The 19,649-nt window shown below is 58.0% G+C and overlaps 2 pseudogenes; both read left to right on the forward strand.

Annotated features, from left to right (window-relative positions):
• The window catches only part of LOC143696045 (uncharacterized), a 29,447-nt pseudogene extending 21,529 nt beyond the window's left edge, over positions 1–7,918 (forward strand).
• LOC143696046 (serine/threonine-protein kinase pim-1-like) lies at positions 7,799–13,297 on the forward strand (annotated as a pseudogene).
• The last annotated feature ends 6,352 nt before the right edge of the window (positions 13,298–19,649 follow it).

Raw genomic sequence — 19,649 nt, forward strand, 5'->3', positions numbered from 1 at the left:
TCATCTTCTGAGCTCTCTCTCCAAGACTTCTTCCGTACTTCTATCTCCCTAGCTCCCATTTCTTGTTCAATAAAATCCATGTCCAAAACAATCTGGTTTTGTTCTCCCATGGTCTCATTTGTGCCTCCACCGGGGCAGAGGCGCCTCTCCCTCCTGGCACCTTAAGCCTGGATGGAACCATGGGCAGGTTCCTTCCAGCCACAAGCATTCCAGGATTCTGTCAGGGACTCCCTGCCCTTCCTCCCTCTGCTTCCAGCTGCAGAATGTGCAGCAAAGCCGCCTTTGCTGTCTGCTCAGGGGCCCAGCCAGCTGCTGGAGCCTGACCCTGCCCTGCACAGCTCCCCTGGGAGGCACGGCAGGAGCAGCACCCTGGCAGCCTCAGCAATTGCCCTCTGAGAGCTCTGGCACACACTGCAATGGCTGCAATTCCAGCTGCCAGCGAGGAAAAGATGCTCCTGCCCTTCAAGGCCGAATTCTGAAGGGGCCAAGACACCAGCAGAGCAAGATCTTACAAAGACATTTCACTGCCAGCCTCTGTAACGTCATCCAGGGCTGTTTGAGCACCTGGATTGGGAAGGAAAAAAAACCTCAGGGGAGGGTCCTTGGCTGGGAACTGCCACAGGTAAAGAGAGACCCTGGAAGGGAAAAGGAGCAGACAGAGGAAGGCAGGAGAGAAAGCAGGACACAAATGGCAACCAGCTGAGAAGGTGGCACTCTGAACACCAAACCTGAACTTAGGGAATAGGAATGGGACAGAAAGGAAGAATTCTGAAACTTTATTTACTCTGCTTCTCTGAGCAACCTGTGAAGCCAGGACTTCACCACCCTGGCAGGGAAGAAGCATTTTCTAGACCAAACCTGAATTTGATCCCTTTTACTCTGAGCCCAGTAAATCACAAGGAACTCATTTGTGCTCATTTTCATCAAGGGCCCAAGCTCTTTGTTCCAGCACATCCAGCAAGCACCAGGCAGGACAGCACGGGAACCCAACTCACAGCTGAGGGACTCAGAACATCTAAACACCAGCAGGGCACATTGCTCATTTTTGCTCCAATAGATTTGAGAAATGAAACCCCGGAGATGAGAGCTCTTTTGCAGAGTAATAATTGCTAGTTGATGTTAATCAAGTGGATAGGGTCTTAATTTGAAGTGTTGGTCTGTTGTTAAACATTGAATGTCGGAGTTCTAGGACTTGCCTTTAGTGGCCGCTATTAAGTGTTGCCATTTTACCCTGTATTTGTATCTCTCCCCGTCATACTCTGTATTTGTGCCCCTTTCCGCCTCAGCCCAGATTTGTATCCCTTCCCGTCCCAGACTGAATTTCAATGAGAGGCTGCGGGAACTACATGAACCCTCTCAACACAACAAACCAGCCCATGAACTATGACTTTAACCCAGCAGAGCCGCACTAAACCACCCACCCTTGAGCAGAGCCGGATTCCGTCCTGCCACCATAATTTTAACAGCGCTCAGCTTGGAGGATCCCCCTGAGCTCCGAGCCAACGTTGCCTTCCTAAGGACTCTGGTGAGGACGGAAGCCCCAGCTCTGCCGAGAGACAAAGCTGCGCTCCTCCTCCTGCTCCTCCTGCTCAGCGTGGTCCTGCGGGAGCAGCGGCGCTGAGCGCGACCCTGGGGTTCCGCACCCAGAGCTGTCTTTAATAAAGGCCTTTGTAAAGGAGCTGCTCTCCTGGCCCTGTTTAACACACTGCCAGAGCCCCCAAAGCCCCTCCCCAAAACTTCCAAAACCCTCCCAGGACACCCTCAGGACCCCCCAGAGCCCTGCCCAAATTCCCCCAGGACCATCCCAACAACCCCCAGACCCTCCCAAGATCTTCCTACGACCCCTCCCCAAAACCCCACCAGACCCTCCCACGACCCCCTCTCCCACCCGAGACCCCTCTTAGGACCCATCCGCACCCCCCAGGTCCCCCCACAATGCCCCAGGACCCCTCCCCAGACCCCCCCAAACCCCCAGACCCCTCCCCAAAGCCCCCCCAGACCCCCCGGACCCTCCCCCGCCCCCCCCGATCCCCTCTCAGGCCCCTCCCGCTCCTGTCCCGAGCCCGGGGGGTCCCGGCGGCGGCGGGGAAGGGGGCGCCGCTTCCGGCTCGCCTCTGATTGGCTGGGACGGCGTGGGGGAGGTGGGCCTTGCTGAGGGGAGCCGCGCCGTGATTGGTTAGTTCAGGGATGTGCAGCGCGCTGATTGGTTGGTTCGGGGCGGGCCGGGGCGCGCCGCCATTGCTGGGAGCCCGCACACGCGGTGGAGGCGCGAGATTCTGAGGGAGAGCGGAGCTGAGGTGGGGCCGGGGGCAAACTGGGGGGGTTTGGGGCGGGTCTGAGGGGAAATTGGGGATTTTTAGGGGCATTGACGGGAAACACGAGGGTGTGCGGTGGGTTTGGGGGGAATGAGGGGGTCTGAGGGGGCTTTGGTGGGTCTGAGGGGGCTTTAGGGAGCTTTGGGGGGAGCCTGAGAGCGTCTGGAGCGTTCTCAGGTGGGTTTAGGGGGAACTGAGGAATTGGGAGAGTCTGAGGGGATTTTGAGGGATTGCGAGAGGATCTGGGCCGTTCTGAGGTGGGTCTGGGGAATTTCGAGGAGTCTGAGGCGATTTTATGAGGTTTGGGGGGATTGAGGCGTCTGAGGGGGATTTGGGGCAGTCTGATGGATTTGGGGGCGTCTCAGGTGGGTCTGGGGTGAATTCTGGGGAGAACTGGGGGGGGTTGAGGGTCCTGGGGAGGGTTTGGGGGTCCTGGAGAGGGTTTGGGGGTCCAGAGAGGTTCTGGGCCAACACTGGGGGAGCTCTGGGGAGTTTGGGGTTCCTGGAGGGGTCCCGGGGGAGATTTGGGGGTCCCGGGGGGTCCCAGGCCCACCCTGAACCGGGGTCTGGGGGTTTCGGGGGGAGGGGGCACTGCAGGGGTTCCCCCCCCCCCCCCCGGTTTTTGGGGGGGTCTCCCATGGTGCCCCCTCCCCAAAAAGCTCCCAGGGCCCCCTGAAGTGGCTCCTTTCCACCGGCCGGTGCCCCCTGATCCAGGACGGCCCCACTGAGTCTGGGGGGATTTGTGGGGATTTTGGGGTTCTGAGAGGGTTTTTGGGGATTTCGGGGTGGCTTTTTTGGGCTTTGGGGGATTTTGTTTGGAGTTTGGGGGGAACTATTGGGGTTTTTGGGAAGAATTATTTGTTTTTGGGATGGTTATGTGATTTTGGGGCGTTTTGTTGATTTGGGGGATTTTGGATTTTTGGTGTTTTGTTGGGATTGTGGGGGCTTTGGGGGGGAGATTTATTGAAAGTTTAGTGAGTTTTTTTAAATTTTGGTGAGTTCCACTGGGATGTTTGGAGATTCCCTGGGGTTTTTGAGGGTTTTCTTGTAATTTTTGAGGATTTGTGGGGTTTTAGTGGAATTTTAGGGGGGCTTTGGGGCATTCCCTGGGTGTGGGGAAGGGCTGAGAGGCACCAAAATCTCCTTAAAAGCCCCAAAAGTCCCAATAAAACCCACAAAATCCTTTGAAATCTCTCAAACTCCCATTAGAACACTCTAGAATCCCAATAAAAGCCCACAAAATCCTTTGGAATGCCAAAAACCCCAAAACTCCTGATTAAACTCTGCAAATCCCCCAAAGAGGTCCCCAAATCTAGAAAAAGTCCCACAAAATCTCCCCCAAGATCCAAAGAAATCCTGGCAACACCCAAAACCCCCCAAATCCCACCAAAAATCCCCAAAACCCCAAATCCCCAATGAATCCCTCTGAATGCCACCACAATTCCAATAAAATGCCCCAAAATCTCCTAAAAATCTCAATAAAACCCCAGGAATTTCTGAGAATCCCAAAAAATCCCAACAAAATCCCAGTAAAACCCCCAAAATTCAAAAAGAGCCACAAGAAATTTCAATAAACCCCCAACCACCCCCAGAAAAACTCCCCCTCAAAATGCCAAGAAAATCCCCCAAAATCCAAACCCCCCAAATCCACAAAACCAGCCACTCCCAGTCAATCCCAGTGTGATTCCAGTCGCTCTCAATGAGATCCCAGTGTAACCCAGCATGGACTCAGCTGCTCTCACTGGGATCCCAGTGTGATCCCAGTTGCTCCCAGCATAATTCCAGCTGTTCCCAGTTCCTCCCATGATGATCCCAGTAGCCCCAAGAATAGTCCCAGTCCCTCCCAGCAGGGTCCCAGTCGTGCCCAGTTGCCTCCAGGGTAGATTCAGTTTCTCCCAGCATCGTCCCAGTTGCTCCCAGCATGATCCCAGCTGTTCCCAGTGTGGTTCCAGTGCCCCCAGTATGGTTAGAGACACTCCCAGTATGTTTCAGTTACCTCAGAATGATCCCAGTCTTTCCCAGTTCCTCCCAGTTTCCTCTAGCATCATCCCAGTTTCCATCTGTTGCTCAAAGGGTGGCCCCAGTTGCTCCCAGTATGATCCCAGTTGCCCCAGTTGTAGTCTCAGTCCTCTCAGCATGGTTCCAGAACCTTCCAGCCGATCCCAGTTGCTCCCAGTGGGTCACATTTTCCTCCCAACATGGGCCCAGTAGCTCCCAGTAAGCCCCAGTCAGGTTCCATTCACACCCAGTATAATCCCAGTATGAGTGTAGCCACTCCCAGTATGATCCCAGTCCCTTGCAGTCCAATCCCAGTTGCTCCCAGTCCCTCCCAGTCTGATGCCAGTGCCCCCAGTGGGATCCCAGTTGCTCCCAGCATGGGCCCAGCTGTTCCCAGTGTGCTTCCATCACTCCCCTATGGTTACAGACACTCCCAGGATGGTCCCAGTTGGACACAGTTGCCCCTGCTCTAGTCCCAGTCCCTCCCCATATGATCCCAGTCCCTCCCAGCATGGTCCCACTCACTCCCAGTTGCCCCCAGCGTGGTCCCAGTTGTCCCCAGCATGGTCCCAGTTGTTCCCAGTGTGGTTCCAGTCCCCCCAGGATGGTTCCAGACACTCCCAGTATATCCCAGTTGCCCCCAGCATGTCTGCAGTCATTTCCAGGCACTGCCAGTGGCCCCAGTAAGGTGTCAGTTATCCCTGTATGATCCCCCAGTCATGCCCAGTATATCCCAGTTGCCCCCAGCATGCATCCAGTCCTTCCCAGTTCCTCCAGTTTGCTTGCAGCATCATCCCAGTTTCCCTCAGCTGCTCCCAGTAGCCCAAAGTGTGATCCCAGTCGCTCCCTTTCAACCCCAATATGATCCCAGTAAGCTCCAGTTTGATCCCAGTCACATGCCAGCCCTCCCAGTGTGGTCCCAGTATAATCCCAGTTGCTTCCAGTCTCTCCCAGTATGGTCCCAGCTGCCTCCAGCGTGGTTCCAGTTGCTTCCTAGATCAGCCCAGTCAGTCCCAGTATGATGTCAGTACAAAGCCAGCACAGCCCCAGTCGCTCCCAGTACGATCCCAGTGCAGCCCAGTCCCTGGCAGTGCTGCCACTGCTGGGATCCCCCAGGCCTGTGTGCGTTCCCCCCTGGCGGATGTGCCGAGAGGAGCCCCAAGGGCTGGCAGGGGCCAGGCAGGGTCCCCAGCAAGGCCCAGTTTGGATGTGCAGCCCCCAGTTTGCCCAGTTTGCCTCTCCTTTGGCCCGGGCCGGGTTCCCCCCGCCCGCAGCGGCTGGGAGCAGCCGAGAGCCCCGCGCTGCCCATGCCGACCTGGCCCGGCTCCATGGCCGCTGCTGCCGCGGGCTGCGAGGGCTGCGGGAACGGGGCACCGAGGGTGTGGCTGCTGCTGGGGGAGGAGGAGGAGGGAGGGAAGGGCAGGGATGGAGGGGGAGGAGGAGGCGGGGTAAGGGGGGAGGAGCAGGGGCAGGGATGAAGGCGGAGAGAGAGCAGCGATGGAAGGAGGAGAAGGAGGTGGGGTTAGGGAGGAGGAGGAGAAGGAGGAGAAGGGATGGAAGAGGAGAAGGAGGTGGGGATAACAGAGGGGACGGGGAGGGGGGATGGAAGAGGAGGAGGCGGAGGAGAGAGAGCAGTGATGGAGGCGGGGTTAGGGGGGAGGAGGAGAGGGAGGTGGAGATAAGACAGAGGAGGAGCGGGAGGAAGAGGAAGAGGAAGGACAAGGGCAGATCAAGGTTGAGCTGCGGGAGCCACGCGGTCTCGATCCCTGCCTGAATTCGCAGCCCCCACCTGTGGGATCATCGCCCCCCCCATGGCTCCGGTGAGCGGGGAGGGGGAGCCCGGCCCGGATATCCCGGAGGGAGTCCCTGGGTTGGGTTTTTGGGGGGATGTTTGGAGAATGAAGAAGTCCAAGGCTGAGCGGAAAAGGCCCCTCGGGGGGACATCGGGGGGTGGCGGTGGCGGCTGCGGGCAGAGGCAGCCTGGAGGAGCAGAGCCCTGTGTCCCCCAGGAGGCCAAAGTGGGGAGGCCAGAGAGGGGGGAGCGCCGCCATTGGCGGGAGCCTCAAGAGCCTGGAGAGGGGCAGGGGGGACTCCTTGGAGCCGCTGCAGCCCAGAGCAGAGAATGAGGGGAGAAGGGAGCCCGGGAGCCCAAACAGCCCCGGCATCCCGAAATGGGGAGAGCCAAGAGGGGGCAGTGCGTCCCCAGAGACGGCCTGGGGGGATCTCGTTGCCCTTGCCTGTGGCACGGAGGCAAATCCCATGCTGTCCTTGTCCTTCCTCGCCCAGAGCAGGAGCTGAGCATGGAGAGCAGGGAGGACAAATGCCCGCGGCAGAACCTGGTGGCAGAGGCAGTTTTGAGCGGCTCCACGGCGCAGGAAGCCAACGGGGAGGAAAAGGCCCGGAGATGCCACACGAGGAGGGGCTGCAAACGCAGATGGCGGGGATGTGAGGGGGAAAGAGCCAGCCTGGGCCGGGAAGGCGGCCGGAGATGGAGCCAGAGCTCGGAGCTGGTGCTCCATGAGCAGCTCCATGATGGGGAGAAGCCCCACACGTGCGTGGAGTGTGGGAAGAGCTTCAGGAGGAACTGCCGCCTGATCAGGCACCAGAGGATCCACACTGGGGAACGGCCCTACGAGTGTGGGGAGTGTGGGAAGAGCTTCAGCCAGAGCTCCAGCCTGATCGTGCACCAGAGGACCCACACAGGAGAGAGACCCTATGAGTGTTCCAAGTGTGCGAAGAGGTTTCAGACCAGCTCCAGTCTCCTCCAGCACTATCAGAGTCACACAGAGGAGAGGCCCTTCCAATGCCCCGACTGTGGGAAGGGATTCAAGCGCAACTGCAACCTCGTCAGGCACCGGAGCACCCACACAGGGGAGAGGCCCTACGAGTGTGATAAATGCAGGAAGAGGTTTCAGACCAGCTCCAATCTCCTCATGCACTATCGGATTCACACAGAGGAGAGGCCCTTCCGCTGCCCTGACTGCGGGAAGGGATTCAAGCTCAACTCCACCCTCGTCACCCACCGGCGCATCCACACTGGGGAGAGGCCCTACGAGTGTCCCCAGTGTGGGAAGAGCTTCTCCAGGAGCTCTCACTTGACCCGACACCAACGGAGGCACCGGTAAGGGAAGCCCTGCGAGTGCCCCGAGTGCGGGAAGAGCTTCGTGCGCTGCTGCAGCTCCATCCCCCACTGGAGGAGGCACTTTGGGCACAGCCCTGGTCACTCACATTCCCTGTGATCCATGTTGGGAACACTCCTGGCTGCTTGTCCGTTTGTTTGGCCTGAATTTTTTTCTCTTCTCCCTCTCTCTCTACTCCAAAAGCCAAGAGGGATGGATCTGTCACCACAAAACCACTCAAATTCCACTGAAAATAACTGAATGTTAACCCAAAAAGGCTCAATCCTACCTTAAATTCCTTGTTCCCTCCTCAAAAAAACTCAATCCCAGGCCAAACTCAATCCATTCCACACCCACCAGGGTGAGATGGGGTTGGAAGGAGATTGGGAGAAGTGGGATCCCAATTTGGAGCAATGGGATGGGGATTGTGTGGGGCTGGGTGTGTGGGATGTATTTGATAGCAAATAAAACTTTCAGAGTTACTGATTTCTGTCCCATTTATTTTCAGTCAATTCTGTTTGCAGAGTGCCACCTTCTCAGCTGATTCAATTACTATAAAAATCGCATTTTTTAATTCATCTAACCCAAACAATCCAAAAACCAATATTGAAATAAAACCACCCACACACAATTAATGTTTAAAAAATAATTTTAATTTTTCAAGAGTACTTAAGGATGTTATTAAAGTTTAATTGTTTGGTTGAAATGTCTGAGAAATTATAGTGGTGTTTTGGTTTTGTGTTTAGTATATTTGTAATATGAATTGTTTAACTAAGAGGTGTTAGATTGCTTGTTAGTTTCTTTAGATTTTTTTTTCTAAAGTACATTAGTCATCGAGTCAAAATTTTCAAAAGGTATTTCTTGATATATAATTTGTTTATTTATATGCATTGGTAATATTATAGTAATTGTTATTTTTGGTTTGAGTTAAATCATAGTTGGAGTATTGTAAAGAAGAGTTGAGATTTTTTTAATTATAATTTATTTAATTTCAATTATTATTTCTTTGTTTATAATTTTATTGCAATTTGTTGAGGGGATAGGAAGGAAGTTCAAGGGCCGGAACATTTTTTCCTGGCTGGGAACTGGAATTCCAGACCCTGGGAGTGTGTAGGACCCCACAGACTGGGATCAAAGATGGGCTAGGATCACCTGGACTGGGATCAAATATGGGCTTGGATCCTTTGGATTGGGGCTGCACAGGCTGGGACCATATGGATCAGGACCACACAGACTGAGATCAACTGGACTGGGATCAAATATGGGCTGGGACTGTTTTTTAAAGTAACTTTGTTATGTAGTTTTTATTTCTGTTGTTAATCAGTGAAATAGCTGCTTGTGTTAAACTGCCTGCTTGGATGGGATAACATCCAATGCACACGGGATGAGGACACCTGTACAGATCTGCCAACTATCAGCACTCCCCGTCTGAAGGCAGAGTGCACCAAGGCCCAAAAACTGGAGGTGATAAAGAGAAGGAGCCAAAACCACAGCCAAGAAACACACATGCTCTGAAAAGGCAGAACCAAGGAGGGGCCATGTAAAATCATTCCTGGAATATGTAAAGTAGTTGATGGATATGCATGAGGCTCTATGAATATGCACCAGGCTGATGTAAGGGGAAAGGTATTTCAGGGCAATGCAGATTCCTTGGTTGTGGTTTTAGTCCATTCTTATCACCTCCAGTTTTTGGGCTTTGGTTCACTCTGACTCTGAGAAATTGAGGTTTTGGGATTTTTAGTATGTTGTGGATGGAAGCAAAATGGAGGGCACAGTATTTCGTCCTGGGTTTTTTCTTCATGCTTCTTCCTTCTTCTTCATGGGTTTGGGTGGCTTTTTGTAATTGGGCAAAAATTCCACATTGCAGGCTCTTTGGGATCAGTAATTAGGTTAAAAGGGAAAATAATCTAGGTGTCAGTTCCTAATTGGATAGTTTAGTCTTAAAAGACCTTGGAACAAGAGATTGTGGGCCATTTTGTGCCTTCTAATGAAAAGCTGCTGAACTCCCAGTAATGAGGCTGGTTTACCGATAAGAAATAGTAAACACTTGAGTCTGAACATGAATTACTGTCTCAAGTGCCTTCAATCCAGAGCCAGTGAAAGCAACAACTGGTACCCCACAGCTTAAGGTAGTGCCACGGCAGAACTTGTTCATGCTCTTTTCCCCTGGTGATTTTCTACTCCCATCCAGACTCTGATAGCAAAGCCGTGCTGGTGACAAAGATTGACCTTGGCATCCTGGGGCACTTTCTGGGTGGGTGTTTGAATCTGCTTTTCCAGGCCTCGGGCTGAGCAGGGTGAGGCCGAGGCCTGGGCCCCTCCAGGCGGCGCCGGGAGCGCCCGGGGCAGCGGCGAGGGGCGGCCCTGAGGGGCGGCACAGGGGGCATTTCCCCCGAGCGGGCGGGCGGGCGGGCGGCGGGGAAAGGCGCCCTGGGCACAAGGGCAGGCACAAGGGCCCCGGCTCTCTGCAGTGCGGGCGGCCCAGCGCCGATCGCTGCTCCCGGAGCCGCTGCCAGGGCCGGGTCTCCTCCCCGCCGCTGACCCTGCACCTGCAGCGCTGCCTCCGCCTCTGCCGGGCTCCCCGGCACGGACGGCAAGGACGTGGACACGCTGCAGCAGGGGCCCAGCAGGGACACCCAGATGGTGCCAGGGCTGCAGCTCCTCTCCTGCAAGGAAAGGCTGACACAGCTCGGCTTCTTCAGCCTGGGAAAGAGACCCAGCCTTGATCCAGCTGCGGCCTTCCAGTACCTGAGGGCAACACACAAGAAAGCTGGACAGGGACTTTGTACGGGGGCAGGCAAGGACAGGACAATGGAGCATGGATCCAAATGGAGAGAGATTAGGTTTAGGTAAGGGATTCAGAAAAAAGACTCTCCTGGAACAGCTTGCCCAGAGAAGGTGGGCATGTCCCGTCCCTGACAGTGTTCAAGCCAGGCTGCATGGAGCTCTAGACAAGCCGGGCCAGTGCAAGGGGTCCCCAGCCACAGCAGGGGGGTTGCAGCCATGGGATTTTCCAGATCCCTTCCAAGCCAAACCATGCCACGACTCCATGATTCTGGGATACTTCCCCTCCTCATCCTCTGGCAGAAAAAGAAACTTGGCCCCAAGTTCCACACTGCAGACCATGTCTTTTGGCAGCCTGCAACTGTGTCAACAGAGGATAAAAAGAGATGACATTACTGACACGATTTCCCTTTTCTACTTGAAAAGTAAATGCTCTGCTCCAGTCCACTCTGGCAAAATTGTCACAAGAGGCAATTGTTCCCCATGAAAAGCTTGGTCTCGTGCAAAGAAGAAAGAAGCCAGAAGCCAACAGTCTTCGTTATTGCTACATTGTTTTCTTTGGTTACTTCTCTAATAGGAATGACTTTGGGGTGTGATTTGTTTGTTTCTCTCTTTCGTTCCTTGGGGCGCGCGGCGGCTCCTCCGTTGGGTTCGCGGGGGCAACGGAGGAACGGCCGCGAGCTCCGGCGGCTCCGCAGCAGCAGCAGCAGCAGCAGCAGCACCAGCAGCGCTTCTCTTGATTGGTTTTCCGCTTGACTTTTCACTCGCTCCCCATCCCCTTCTCCCTCTCACACTCACTCTACTCCCGTCCCCTTCTGTCCTGTCCCGTCCGTGTTCCGCCTCTCCCAGCCCGGCTGATGCCGCGTCCCGCAAGGCGCCCCTCGGCGGGGCCGCCCCGTGCCCGCCCCTGCCCGGCCCGCCGTGGTTCCGCCTCGGCCGGGCTCTCTCCGTCCTGGCTGTGGCGCCGCTGGAAGAGCCGCTCGCTCTGGTGGTGGCGGAGCAGTGCGGGCTTTTGGATGCGCCTGGCGCGGGCTCTGGCCCAGCCCCGGCCAAGGCCCCGGCCCCGAACGAAGCCCCTGCCGCGGTTCCGCCCGCAGCCGCCCCGCTGCCGCCCGGCTCCCGCCCCGTGGCTGACAGCGTGGCCGGCAGCTGCCCCGCTCCGAGCTCCGCCGCTCGCCAGCTCGGCCGCCGGCCCCGAGCCACCGCAGCCCGGGGCAGCTCGGCAAGCAGCAGCGCGCCGGGCGGGCGGGTGCCCCGGGCAGAAGAGCGGCAGCGCGGTGCCGCCCGCACGGGCGGAGAGGCCGCCCCTGGAGCAGCTCTAGCGGCAGGGCCCGCTGCTGGGCAGCGGCGGCTGCGGCAGCGTTTACTCCGGTCCCCGCCTCGCCGACGGCGCCCCGGGAAGAGACGGGGCCGGCTCGGAGGGCGGTGGCGGGCGGCGGGCGACGAGCTCAGCCCGCCGCTGGCCTTGGCTCGCAGGCGGCCATCAAGCGAGTGTCCCGGGAGCACATCTCGGAGTGGGCGCGGCTGGGGAGTGAGTGGGGCCAGCGGGAGGAGCCGGCGGGGCGTGCCGGGCGGGGCTGAGGCGAGGCCCGGCAGGGCGGCAGCCGGAACGCTGCGAGGGCAGCGAGCGTGGAGTGAGCGGGGGCCGCGCAGCGCCCCGGGCCGGGCCATGGCGAGCCGCGGCGGGGCCGGGCAGGGGCTGCCCGATGCGCGGCGCAGCTTCGGCCCCGCTGACGGCATCGCGGTCCCCCTGCAGCGCAAGGGCGCCCTTGTGCCCCTGGAGCTGGCGCTGCTGTGGATGGTGTTGCGGCCTGGCTTCCTCAGCGTCGTGCGGCTCCTGGACTGGTTCGAGGTGCCCGAGGGCTTCGCGCTGCTCATGGAGCGTCCGCAGCGCTGTCAGCACCTCTGGTACTTCCTGCACGAGCGGCGGTTCCTGACGGAGCCCGTGGCGCGGGGGCTGTTCCGCCAGGTGCTGGAGGCCATGGGGCACTGCAGCAGCCGCGGCGTCCTGCACCCCCACATCAAGGCCGAGAACGTCCTCGTCGACCTGGCCACGGGCGAGGTGAAGCTCATCGACTTCGGCTGCGGCACGATCCTCCAGGACACGTTCTACACCCGGATGTCAGGTGAGCCCAATGCCGGGGCCCAGCTGGGCAGCAGAAGTTCCTCCCTTGGCTGGCATAGGGGGAAGAGGGAGGGAAGGAAGGAGGGAAGGAAGGAGGGGGAATCCTTCTTCAGCCAGCTGCAGCCAAGTTGCTTTGTGGCAGGGCAGGGGCTGGCTGTTGTGGAACGGGAGCTGGCTGGGAGGGAGGGAGCAGCATGGGCCTGATGAGCTGCGCCCGTGTCCCATAGGAACGCCGGAGTACAGCCCACCGGAGTGGATCCTCTTTGGCTGCTACCATGGCCAGCCAGCCACCATCTGGTCCCTGGGCATCCTGCTCTATGAGCTGCTCTGTGGGCACCTTCCTTTCCACAGCAACGAGGACATCGTCCGGGGCCAGCTCTTCTTCCCACCCCGGGTGTCTCAAGGTGGGGATGCGCCTTCAAGGCACGAGGGGAAGAACGGGACTGGGAGGGGCGGCTGACACATAAGCGTCCTGCTCTTGCAGCTGGTGAGGAGGTGCATCTCCTGGGCTTAGCTGGAGGAGGTGGCACCTGTGCCTCTGTGCTGGTGTCCTCTGCAAGAGAGGATCGATAGGAAGCTTTTGGCTGCAGCTCTGAGCACTCCTGGTGTGGCCTGGGAACTGTGGAATGTGGGAGAGCATGGACAGGAGCCTTGTCCCGCTGGGCGGTGGTTTCTGGTTTCTCTCCGCAGAGTGCCAGCCCCTCATCAGGTGGTGTTTATGCATGGAGCCCACAGACAGGCCAGCACTGGAGGACCTTTTTGAGCATTCTTGGCTGCAGGAGCCCTGCCTGGCCCAGGAGACAGCAGAGATGCCTCCCTGTGCACAGGAGGATCCAGGAGCCCAGCAAGCAGCAGTGGCACACGTCTCGTGGCGCTGGAAGAAAACCCCGGAGCCAGCAGCCTGGCCCGGGCACAGGCCATGGCGGGACAGGGGGATAGGAGCCTGCTGCCACTGACCGTGGCTCTCTGGTTTCTCTCCGCAGGCTGCCAGCACCTCATGCCATGGGAACGGCACCGCTTGGCCTGCCAGGCTGGGAGGGCTGGAGGGCGGCTGGTGTTCATTTGCTGCCAAAAATAAATTGGGTTTTTTGTCATTTTCATCATCAGAGCGTTTCTTTCCTCCTTTTCCAAGCTCTTGGCCTCCCTTCCTCCAGGGTAATCTTTTTTCTCCTTCCTCAACTGCTTGATGGCATTTGGCAGGGGGGGTTAAGCAACGTGAAAAATTCAACAACAGCTCCCGTTGCCAACTGCAGCAGCCCCTTCAAGAGCCCTGAGCTTCCACCAAGGTCAGTGTGTGCCTTGCAAAAGGAAGTGCTTTGCAGTGATGGGGTTGTTGCCCTGCTGCAAAAGCTGGGAGGAAATCAAAAATGGAAAAATGCCAATTTGGCTCAACCACCACCCAGGTTCTTCATCTTTTCCCTCTTCTCCATGATAGGCAGGCAGGGCTGGACTCCAGCAAGGTTCAAGTTCTTGGTGCTCTCTGGCATCAAAGGGATCAAGGAAACTCTTGAATGCAGGGACTACAACAGGACTACTTGTCAGAACCCAGGAAATTCCTCTGGCTGCCCTGGAGGACTCGAGCCCCTGCCCAGGGCACTCAGAGACCCTGGCACAGAGCCCAAGACTCCTGTGCCTTTGATTTAGCCCTTGGAAAGAACAAGCTTATATGAAGAATTGCGAGCCATGACAGTTTCAGTCGAATGATAGTGAATTTATCACAGGGTGAAAAATAGATTGTTGGGGTTTCTAGAATGGGGCTTCAGGGGCCAAGATGGTGGAATCTGGGCTTGTCCAGCCTTTCTCCTTCTTCTTGGCCTCCATCTTCTGCTGTGATGGTGGCACTTTTAGATTGGTTTAGAGTAGAAGCTCACTGTCTAACATAGGTGATAGGTATTGGAAAGTAATTGTGAATATTGCACAGGTAGTTTTTAGGATTAAAAGATAACGCTGCCCTGGGGCAGGAGAAAGAATTTTATAGATAAGATCCAAGAAACAACCTTGAGAGCCAGAAATGAAGAGCTCTGACTCCTTCTTCGAGCGCCGGGCTGGGAAAAGAGACTTTGGAACTTATCTCGGGCTCACTCTGACCAGCCAGAGACCCCGAGAGCATGAGTCCATAAGACGAAATACTGAAGGATTGGCTCCAAAACATAAATATCCTTGTTGGTCGTGTCTTCTTGACCAAGAAATCCTTCAAAGCTCTTGTAACTACAAGTCTTGCGGCCCTGTGAGCCATGCGGTGCAGATGGGAGCCAAACTCACCCTTCCTGTCTATGGAGAAGAGAAGAAAAAGCAATGGCATCATCTGAAAAACTCAGAGGTCCGCTCTCTAGCTCCTTCCAAACTCCTTCAAATTGCCCAAAGTGCGATTTAGCTACAAATAGGTGTCAAGGCCTCTTAGTGCTGGCTCTTGGACTCCAGAGCAGCTGCTTTAGAATCTTTCACAGAACCCTGTGTAGTTCTGTAGTGCCAGAAATGGATCATTTGAAGAAACTTTCCCAACTGACTTGCATGGAGGTTTGTTTGAAGGGTATTTGAGGAGAAAGGCTCCCGGCAGAGCTCTGGGCTTTGGCCTAGCTGTGTCCCCTGCTGATTGTCAAGTGTGCCATCAGCTGCAGGGCTTTCTGGGCTAAAACTATCATCAAGTCACTGGGACTTGCTCTTTTTGGCCTCTAAAAGCTGGAGCCACTTTCGGGGCAAATTTGGAGACCTCATCTCTGGGAGGATGGAGCAGCTAGGATTTTCCCAGTTGCTGGCAATGGTTCTCCAGGCCCTGGGTGTAAAACGGGGCTGCCCAGCAAGTGCGGATCTGCAAGATGATAAACAATTGTCTTGGTTTGAAAAGAGAGGTGTCTGCTAAGGAAGGCAGAAGCCTTCTCTGAAATGGAAAATGTCAATCCCCTCCCTTCAAATGATTCTCATTTAGAAATTCAAATGCTTTCGGGGAAAGATATGGGGATAGGACTGAGCCCGCAGAGCCGGGCAGCGTTTGCTGATGCTCTGAGCCCTTGCTAAAGATCCTGTGCGGGCTGTCTCAGACACCTGGGGCCAGGGATTCCTTCCAAGCTGGGCCACTTTGGCTGGGCCAGGGGCGGCCCCGGGGCAGAAGGCAGTGTGTGCAAGGGCCCTGGGTGGCACGCTGCAGCCCGGTCACCGTGCCATGGAACGGAAGCCGGTGTCCAAGGCCCCTTTGTGACACGTGGGAAATAGAAGCTTGCCCGGCTGCTGGCAACACGCAACGGGGCACAAGGGGACAGAGCGGTGCCGTGAGGAGCCCCCGCACAGCGCACTCGCTCCCGTCTGACCCGGAGCTTCTCCGCGGCGCTGTTCCTGCAGCTGAGATCGAGGCCAGAGCACAGCACTCGCTGACCCGTGGCCTTCCTGAGGCTTCTATTCTGCAGCTGCCCTCAAGGGCAGAGCGTGGGACTTGGTGCCCCGGAGCTTTCCCAAGGCATCTCTCCTGCAAGTAGCTCCGGGGACAGCCATGGAGCAGAGACCCCCGAGAGTGCCCAAGCTGGCCTGGGTGGAGGAGGAGGAGGAGGAGGAAGAAGAAGGCCCTGGAGCTGCCCCAGCACAGGAGACAGAAGAGGTGGTGTCGTTCCATCCACCGCAGGAGGGTGAGTGGCAGAGCTGGGCTGCAGGGCTGGAGCCTGTGCCAATTGGCGCCATGCCATGCCATGCCATGCCATGCCATGCCATGCCATGCCATGCCATGCCATGCCATGCCATGCCATGCCATCCCCTGGGGAAATGCCTATGGACAGGACGGAAGAGGGGCCGGGCAGACACCCCGCAGTGGCCGTGCTCCATCCCCTGGGGCATCCTGGAGCTCTCCCTGCCTGGGCAGTGCAGGGCTGGGCTCTGTTCTCCGGCCTCTCCCGCAGCCCCTCAACTCTGGCTGTGCTCGCTCTTTGCCAGATGCAGCCCTGGAGCGCACACAAGAGCAGGAATCCAGCCGTGGCCGCTTCCGCAGAACAGCGCAGGTACCTGCAGCCACCCCCACCTGGGCTGGGCCTGCTGTCCCTGCTCAGCCCAGCACCGTGTGTGCAGCACTCCATGCAACATCCCCGGCCTCTTGCCCTTCTCCTACAGCTCGTCTGCGACTTTATCCGGAGCATTGGGCAGGAAGAGACCAGCACCATGGGCACTGGGCTCAGAGCTCACTCAGAGCTCCTCAGTCATGAGACCAGTGCCACCCTGCTGGACTTGCTCCTGGAGAAGGCTGTTGCCAGGCCAGAACAAGTGAGCAGCCTGGGGCCAGGCTTCAATTCCCCCATGAGTCCCATGGCTTCCCCAGCCACGCCTGCTGGTCCCTGGGAGCCTTTGAGGCCATGGCAGTGCGCTGGCAAGGGAAGCACTTCTCTGGGGACCCTGGGGACATGGCTCCCTCTGGCAGCTTTCCAAGTCTCCCCGTGCCTTCTCCAGGTGCCCGCCATGGTGAGGTCCATTCACCGATGGCTCCTGGCCAATGATTCTGCCCAGCACAGGCTGGACAAGGCCCTGCTGAATCTCACCAGAGCACACCCGGGTGAGGCAGTGGTGACGCTCCTGCTTGCGGCCCCGTCCTGTGACAGGTATGGGGCCCACCTGCCCAGAGGGCTCAGGCCTCCCCAGCCCATCACCCTGTACCGCCTGGCCCAGGTGTCTGAGCAACAGAGAGTTCCAGGGCCCTCTGGCTGCTGCCTTTCCCAACCCTGGCACGTCAGCCCCCGAGCCTGCTGCCATGCTCCCTTGCCGCCCCTCAGGGGCCTGTCCCCACAGGGCTGGGCTGCCTGGCTGCTGCTGGCCAGGCCCAGTGGGCAGTGGCAGAGCCAGTGGTCAGCCCAGGCCCCTAGGGATGCCCAGGCCACGGTGCTGTGTCTGAGACCCCCCTGAGACAGAGCTCTAACCCCGCAGAGCCGCCATCTCCATGTGGAAGACCATCATGTGCTCGTCCAGGACTGCGGAGCCAGTGCTGCTGATCCTCCTGGATGTGCTGGGCAGCTGGCCCAAGCACAGCACGTGCACCTCCGATGGGGACAAAACGGGTGTCTTTGGCCTGGCTGTGAGTTTCTGCAAGTGGCCTTTGCTGGCCCCATGGCTGCCTCTCCAGGAGCTCTCCATCCTCCTTCCCCCACTGCATCTCCCTGCCTCAGGCACTGGCCTGAAACCTGGCCCAGGGGCAGCCTCAGGCCCACCAGGCCCCGTGCTCCCCCTGCCAAGGTCTCTGCGCGCCTCTCCCTGCCCTGCTCGGGCCCTGCCCCAGGGACACCTGGGCACTGAGCGCTGTCTTGGGGGGCTTTGTCCCTTGCAGGCAACTGTGGTCATGTGGAAGATGCTCCAGGAGCCCCATGTGCCACGTGTAGTGACGTCGTATTTCCCCCAGCTATTTGTGCATCTGCTCTTCCAAGTGTTCTTCAGCACAGAAGAGATGCCAGAGGAGGTCGATGCCTTCTGGAAGGAATGCCTGCAAGAGCACGGCCTTGCCACCAGCCCCAACAGGTGCTCCATGCCAGTCCTCCTGTCCCTGCCACGTGGCCTGCCAAGGAGCCAGTGCTGCCAGGGTGACCTGGCCTTTGCTGTGCACACAGGTTTGCAGTGCAGAGCCTGAAGTCCCTGCTCTGCCGAAAGCAGTACAAGGAGGTGGTGCTGTCAGTGGAACGCAAGCGTGGCTGGGACACGCTGCTCTGTGCTGACACCCGCCACTATGCCGTGGGTCTGCTGGCCAGGTGAGACTCCCCTTCTCCCCATTGCTCCCGGCATTTGTGCCCTGTGCCCAGGCTGTCCCACACAGTCTCCGTGGCCCTGGGTCACAGGGCCTTGTCACCGAGGGTCGGCCCAAGCAGACTGGAAAAGGCTGGGAGGGGAGAGAGCACAGGAGGAGACACCTCCTAAAGGGCCCAGGTCCCCTTGCAGGATGGTGGTGAAAGACCAGCAGGCTCTGCGAGCCTGTCCTTGGAGAGATTTGCTCAGGTTCCTGGACCCTTTTTCGCCCTCCTAGGGAGATGCGCCATGCTTGTCTTGGGTTGGGTTCCAGTATTGCACTCCACCTCCTCTGGCTGCTCAGCACACAGGAGCCACACTGGGATCTGCCCGCCCTGGCGTTCCTTGTGGAGGTGAGCCGGGTGTGCAGCGCTGCCTGGCTGAGCTGCCTCCCAGCCCTCTGCCCTCTGGGAGCCGCAGCCACCTGGGACGCTGCCCGCGCCCTGTGCTGCTGCTGCTGCTGCTGCTGCTGCTGCTGCTGCTGCTGCTGCTGCTGCTGCTGCTGCCTGGGCCCAGCCCTGTGCGGCTCCGGGCTCCTGCCGGCCGGCTCCCCCATCACTGGCCTGTGCCTTTCAGCTCCTCCAGTGCCGGGATGCCAGTGAATGTGGTGCCAGTGTTGTGAAGGTCTCTTCAAGGCACCTGCAGAGCGAGTGCAGGGAGAGGCGTCGCCTGGCGCTCAGGGCCCTGCTGGAGCTCATTGATGATCCCTCAATGGTGAGAAGGGGGCGGTGGCTGAAGCTGCGCTGGGAACACAGTCACTTGGCCTGGCCTGGGCTTGGGGCGCTGGGGCAGCTGCTCCCAGCTCTCCTGCCTCCCGCTTCAGCTGCCCACGTGCTTCGGGACAGGCCTTTGGCCTCTGGGCCCTGCGGCAGCAGGATGGCCTTTCACAGACTTGTGTTCTGCACAGGCTGAAAGAATGTGGAGCCTGACCCAAAGCCTCATGGACCTACTGTGCGACAGTGATGCAGAGATAGCTGGCATGACCCTCATCACACTCAGCTTTCTATTCCTGCACAAATCACATATTATGATGTCAACCCCCATTGCCCTGCAGCTGGCTGAGGCGCTCCTGCCACTCTTTGACCACGTAAGGCTCTGTGCCCCCAGCCACAGCCGCCGGCTGCTGCCTGGAAACTGTGTGCCCTGTGCATTTCCAGCCCTGTGCCCAGGGGGGCCTGCAGGAGCCAATGCTGAGGTAGTTTTTCTTTTTTTTTTTCCTACAAGATAATAGCCAGGTCCAGCTGCTCTCCATCAAACTCTTCCGAGACATGATGGAGTATTTGGAAGAGAGAGAAAAACCTTTGGAAAGCCCTGTGCAACAGAGCTTGCTTGCACTCTTCTTCCACTGCCATGATGAGAATCAGCGTGTGGCAGAGGTGAGGACTCGTGGGCTGCTGCTGTCTCCCTGGCAGGGGGCTCGGCTGCCTCCTGCCCTGCGCCTGCTGGATCGCAGCCTCCTGCAGGCCATGGCACGGGGATGCGGGTGCTGTGCCCTGGGCTGTGGGGCCATCTCCGCGTCCCTGCTGCTCTCCAGGCTTCTCGGGAAGCGCTGCTTTGTGCAGTCAA

This window comes from Agelaius phoeniceus, chromosome 28, assembly GCF_051311805.1.
Source record: "Agelaius phoeniceus isolate bAgePho1 chromosome 28, bAgePho1.hap1, whole genome shotgun sequence".
In the NCBI taxonomy this organism is placed as follows: domain Eukaryota; kingdom Metazoa; phylum Chordata; class Aves; order Passeriformes; family Icteridae; genus Agelaius; species Agelaius phoeniceus.